The sequence below is a fragment of the Suncus etruscus genome, chromosome 7, assembly GCF_024139225.1.
Source record: "Suncus etruscus isolate mSunEtr1 chromosome 7, mSunEtr1.pri.cur, whole genome shotgun sequence".
In the NCBI taxonomy this organism is placed as follows: domain Eukaryota; kingdom Metazoa; phylum Chordata; class Mammalia; order Eulipotyphla; family Soricidae; genus Suncus; species Suncus etruscus.
In genome coordinates, this window is record NC_064854.1 from 4991940 (window position 1) to 4998296 (window position 6357).

Sequence of the window (6357 nt, forward strand, 5' to 3'; positions counted from 1 at the left end):
TGTCAGGAGCTCGACCCTCCAGTCCTCCTCTATTTTGTCTCTGAGAATCATTACACAAATGTTTTCATTTTTCTCAAAACCCATAGATGAGGAAGACCATTCTGTGTTTATCTCTCTCCAGAGTACAGGCTGGTGTGGGGTGGGAAGGAAGGAGACTTGGGATATTGCGCATGGAAATGTTGCACTGGTGAAGGATATATATAAATCCTTCACCAGTGCAACATTCCCGTGTATGTGTGTGTATTAAAAAATCAAGAAAAAATAAAGAAAAGAAAAGATAAGGCCTCCCAATTCTTACCACAGGCTGTGTTCTTTACACTGACTGTATAGAAAGAGGAGGTACAGTAAATGCACCCCATATACACCTCAACAAAGGCCTTTTGCCTGGTCTGTATTGTGTATTGGGGGGCAAAAAAAAATAGTGGTATTGGAAGTTCTGGCCATAGCAATTTGCCACTGCAAATATGGAACTGAAATATACTCATGTAGAACAAAATTAGCCAGAAGAAGGACAACCACAGAATGATCTCTCTCATATGTTGTATATAAAGAAATACATTAGGGGAATATCTAATGGCCAAAGGCAAAAGCATCTGAGAAGAACTAATCTACAGAACGGAGGACCTTATTATGGCAGGGAGATGATGGGGTTGGGGGAGAAAAGATAATGGTGGGGTGGGAAGCTGAGACAATGGTGCAGGGAAGCAATCACTCTGGTTGAACATACAGGTTGAACCACGTAGACACGAAATTTTATCATTACAACATTGTAAATCATGGTATCTAAAATAAATTTTAAATTAATTTAAATAAAAATAAAACTGGGAGATGGGGGACTTTGGTGGTGGGAAGGTTGCTCTGGTAAAGAGGGGGTATTGTCTTTTATAACTGAAATCCAAGTACAAACATGTTTGGAATGATGGTACTTAAAGATATTATAAAAATAAATAAACTGGAAAAAATCGACAAACCAGTGTCTATTAATCACATAAAGTTATCTGATGAGAAATGGCTTGACAATTTAAAAAAAAGTGAGGCCAGAAAGACAGTACAGCAGGTAGACATTTGCCTTCACATCAAGCAAACCTGGCTGAATCCCCAGGATTCCTTTTGTCTCTAAGCCTGTCATAAGTAATTCCTAAGTGTAGAGCCAGGAATAACTCTAACATGCAACTGCCAACCTCTAAACCGTTCACTAGGCACCATCATGATACTAATTACCGCATGGTCACTGTAAGTGGCTATTCTGTCTTTGGATCATAAAAAGCACTCCACATCCTAATCTTCAGGGAGATGAAAATCAAAACAACAATGAAATATCATTTCATGCCACAGAGACTGACACATATACAAAGAACAAGAATAACCACTGTTGGCATGGATGTTGTGTAAAAGGAACTCTCATTCACTGTCAGTAGGAATGCCATCTAGTCTTGCCTTTCTGGAAAACAGTATGGATATTTCTGAAAAATCTGGACATTGAGCTCCCATAGGATTCAGTTATACCACGCCTAGGAACATACCTTAGGAACACAAGAAACAAATACAATAATTTTCTCTGCACTCCTATGTTCATAGCAGCACTATTTACAATAGCCAGACTCTAAAAACAACCCAGATGCCCAACAACAAATGAACGGCTAAAGAAACAGTGGTACATATACACAATGGAATATAATGCAGCCGTCAAGAGAGATGAAGTCATGAAATTTTCCTATACATGGATGTACATGGAATCTATTATGCTGAGTGAAATAAGTCAGAGGGAGAGAGAGACACACACACAAAATAGACACACACTCACTCATCTATGGGTTTTAAGAAAAATCAAGGACCTTATTGTAATAATGCCCAGACACAAAAGAGATGAAAGCTGGAAGGACCAGCCCATGATATGAAGCTTTCCACAAAGAGTAGTAAGTGCAGTTAGAGAAATAACTACATGAAAATCTACCATGATAATGATAGTGAAAGAAACACCGCCGGGTGTGGCCCAAAAACCAAAAAAATAAAAAGAAAGAAGAAAGAAAAAGAAAAAAAAAAGAAAAAAAAAAAAGAAAAAAAAAAGAAAAGAAAAAAAGAAAAGAAAAGAAAAGAAAAGAAAAAAAAAAAAAAAAAAAAGAAAAAGAAAAAAAAGAAAAAAAGAAAAGAAAAAAGAAAAGAAAAAAAAGAAAAAAAAAAGAAAAGAAAAGAAAGAAAAGAAAAAAAAGAAAAAGAAAAAAAAAAGAAAAGAAAAGAAAAGAAGAAAGAAAAAAAAGAAAAGAAAAAGAAAAGAAAAGAAAAAGAAAGAAAAAAAAGAAAAGAAAAAGAAAAGAAAAAAAAAGAAAAGAAAAAGAAAAAGAAAGAAAAGAAAAGAAAAGAAAAGAAAAGAAAAGAAAAGAAAAGAAAAGAAAAAAGAAAAGAAAAAAAAAAAGAAGAAGAAAGAAAAGAAAAGAAAGAAAAGAAAAAGCACCCCAAGGGACTTGCACATGGCTCTGGCCTCTGGTCCCCTTGTCCACGTCCCAGCCCGTCTCCTCCCAAATCCCGCGCCAACGCGCAAGCCCCGCCCACCCGCCCAGCGTTCTCGCGCGACTGCGCAAGTCTCGCATGCGCCCGCCCCGCCACGCTCCCACTACCGCACATCTTGGACACACGCAGCGCGACCGACGCAAGCACGCACGCACGCACGCAAGGACGCCGAGGGCGGGCCCGGAAGGACGGCACTGCGCAGGCGCACGTCGTCCCGCGCGCTTTTTGGATGCTCCAGGTTCGTGAGGCCACTGTGGGCCAAAGTGTGCGGGCGCGAGGCCGAGCTCCGGGGGCCGGGAGTGGGGCGCGGCGGGCTGAGGGGCTTCCTGGTTGGGCTAGGGGTGATGGTGGTGGACAGCGGTGGATGGCGTGGGGTTCCTGTCACCCTTCCCGCGGCCTGGCCCGCCAGTCCCTGCCCCCTGGCGACTGCGCATGCGTGTTGGTGGCAGCAGCCCAGACTCTGCAAATGCTGCCAATTCAATGCCCAGCTCATTCATTCTCAGCAGTTGTCAGAGATTGAGACTTCTGCTTCCAGAAAGGCTTGCAGAGAGGCACCCCAAGGTGTTGGGGACCGACCGGATCAGGAATCACTTTGGCAGCCTCTGGGGACTTTCTGGGATGCAGGGGATCAACCCTGGACCCTCCAGGGTAGGCAGGAATGCAAGGCAAACAAACCACTCTCTTTCCAGCCCTAGAAAGTATTTTTAGAGCATAGAGTATGCATGCTATACTACTTTGATAGGTAAAAATACCTCTAGTATTTTTCTAGGTATAAAGGCATAGGAGGCTTTTAGGGTGTTTAGGATGCCCCCCTCAACCCCACTCTGCCCATGGTCGTGATTGATATATTTCATAAATGTATGTTTATAACAGTTATAAGTCGTAGTTATAAATTATAAAACATAAAATATTAAAATATATAAAATGTTACTAAAAAGTTATAAATTAGAGACTACCACGCCAGGAAAAAATGGATTTATTGTATGCTAACGCCCTACCATGGTGCTAAGGGTCCTGCCTCCAGATGGGCTGCTCTGAAGTCTTTATTCTTACCTAGGTGGGAGAAATCATGTGGATGATAGGAAGTAGTACCTGCTTGCCTACTACTGACCAAAATTCAAGATTGAAGTGCTAGTCATGTACCTGTCGTCAGGATCCACATTCTTTGAGATCTAAGAAAGGCCTAGAAGGTTCAGTTGATTCTAATGGTAACTAATTTACTGGCTCCTAGTGATTAGTACAAGCCCAGACCAATCCTGGTGTCTGTATTGGGATTTGATAAGTAAGTGATCGATGAAAGGAGGTCTAGGGGTGTGCATGGTATGGGACTAGGTGGGGTGTCTGTTGAGCACAAGTCAGACTGAGTTTTGGGGAGCAGTGCCAGAACTCTGGGTTTGGAGGATGCTGGTACAGACCAAGTGGGATAGAGTCCCAGGAAAGAAGTGCATGTTATTAGTGATGTGAAAATGTGGTGTTTTCCAAGTCACCTCTTACATTTTCTTATTTCCAGTATTGCACAGATGATCGAGATAAAATAAATCGATTGGAGAGAGGCTCTCTGTAATCAAGGGATTTCAGTTCTAGTTCTGTGTGCCATTTGGCATATGAGCTTTAAGCAGATTCTCTGGGTCATAAGTGACATTCCAACAAAGATTTGTGAGCAGGCATCTACAATTCTAAAGTGGTACAACTTTTGTGCCACATTGTAGGAAATGCAGAGCTTTTCTCATTTACTTTTATATGACTGTTAAGATTATTTTTTAAATGAGTATACCTTTGCTTGGCAGATTTCAGGAGTTCACATCATATTTTACCTCATTGGGTAAATTCTCTCTTTCACTCACTCTCTCTCTTTCTCTCTCTCTCCCTCTCTTTTCCCTCTCTTTCCCCTCCCTCTTATACTACTCATAAACCACTCACACTGAACTGGTAATCATCTGCCAGTAACCAGTTTTTTCTACCTGTTTCTACCCTTTTGTCTCCATTCCTCTCCTTTTTGTCCTTTCTAGTTATAATCAACTTGTTGTCAGAAGCTAGGACAAATTTTTTTGTTCATTTGTTGCTTCCTACTTTATGTTCAGTCATATTCATGTTTTTTCCTAACTTATTTCACATAGCATCGACATTTCAAACCCCATTCTTTTTTTTTTTTTTTTTTTTTTGGTTTTTGGGTCACACCCGGCAGTGCTCAGGGGTTACTCCTGGCTGTCTGCTCAGAAATAGCTCCTGGCAGGCACGGGGAACCATATGGGACACCGGGATTCAAACCAACCACCTTAGGTTCTGGATCGGCTGCTTGCAAGGCAAGCACCGCTGTGCTATCTCTCCGGGCCCACAAACCCCATTCTTTTTTTTTTTTTTTTTTTAATATTTATAGGCCAGGTGAGTGATAAAAACAAATTCAGTTTCTGCTTTTTTTTTTTTTGGATTCCAGGGTTTTAATTTCTTTTTTTTTTTTAAACACCTTGATTACATACATGATTGTGTTTGGGTTTCAGTCATGTAAAGAACACCACCCATCACCAGTGCAACATTCCCATCACCAATGTCCCAAGTCTCCCTCCTCCCCACCCGACAAACCCCATTCTTATTGCAAATAAGATTTAAAAATATAGTTGAGTATATTGTCTATGTATACTACATCTTCATTGTGGTTTTTATTAGAGTATTTAGTATGCTTCCATATATTGGCTATTTTGAATCATGCTATAAACCTAGTAGTACTTAGATAATTGTGAATTAGTGTGATCATGTTCTTTAGAAATCAAGAGTGATATTGCAAGATCATATGATGGTTCTGATTTTTATTTTATGAGGAGCTTTTGAACTGTTCCACAGTGACTGGCATAATTTACAGTTACATAAACAGAAGACAGTGTCTTTCAGACCTCCTTTGTGTGGAGATACCTTTGTTCTCACAGTTATTTTCTTTTTCTTTTTTAAATTTTTATTTTGACTATATTGGCTTACATATCTGTCACAATAGTATTTTAGGTACATATTAACATTGAATCTGGGGAATTCCCATCACCAAATTTGTCCTCCCTCCACCCCTGTTCCCTTCCTGCAACCCATATCCCCCACCTACTCCTCCCAAGCTGCTAGAGTAGGTGGTCCCCTTTGTGTCTAGCTTACTATGAGTGATCATATATATCTGTTTGGTCCTGGTACCCTTTCTTTTTTCCCCCTCTATTTGAGAGGCGGAGCTAGATAGTTCGAGTTATGTGGTTTTGTTTGAAGGAAAGATTGAAAGAGGACAGGAAAAAGGTAATTGAAACACCGCAACAATACAGAAAGAAATATCAAATAAAATGTCCAGTGAGCACTGCAGCAATAAAGACAAGCACCACACAACAGTCTCGGTCCTGAAATCAAACCATGCTGGAGTGCAAAAAGAAAGATAAAATAAAATAAAATAAAATTGGAGGCATCAATTTCAATATTTACACCAAAATAAAGAAGTCAAAAAAATCAGTCAATAAATAAATATATAAGTGGATAAAAGGATTATTTTGGGCTTTTTAATTTCCCTTTTCTTTTTCTCCCTGCATAGGCACAGTAACTATTGGGGACATTATAGAGGGAATTCCCTTGGCCTGCCTAGGAGACACAGGGTTTCTCCACCCTTGAAGTATACTGTCATGGGATTAACTATAGACTCCTTGCATGATCATTTATTCTCCCCTCGGTGCTTTCGTGGTGTATGGAAGACTTCTGCTTCGTCTTGGATGGTAAAACCAGACCTCTGTATCTAGAGATCTTGGTGTCTGTACAGCTCAAGGAATGGAGCTTATGATGAAGTCTTTCTTTGTGGTTCTAGCAGTTCTGTTTCTTCAGTGTTGTTTTAAT

The 6357-nt window shown here is 40.1% G+C and overlaps 1 non-coding gene across 1 annotated transcript; it reads left to right on the forward strand.

Annotated features, from left to right (window-relative positions):
• The first annotated feature begins 281 nt into the window (after window positions 1–281).
• Window positions 282–414, forward strand: LOC126014738 (small nucleolar RNA SNORA51). Its single transcript, XR_007497737.1, has one exon. It is a non-coding gene; the product is annotated as a small nucleolar RNA SNORA51 (small nucleolar RNA).
• The last annotated feature ends 5943 nt before the right edge of the window (window positions 415–6357 follow it).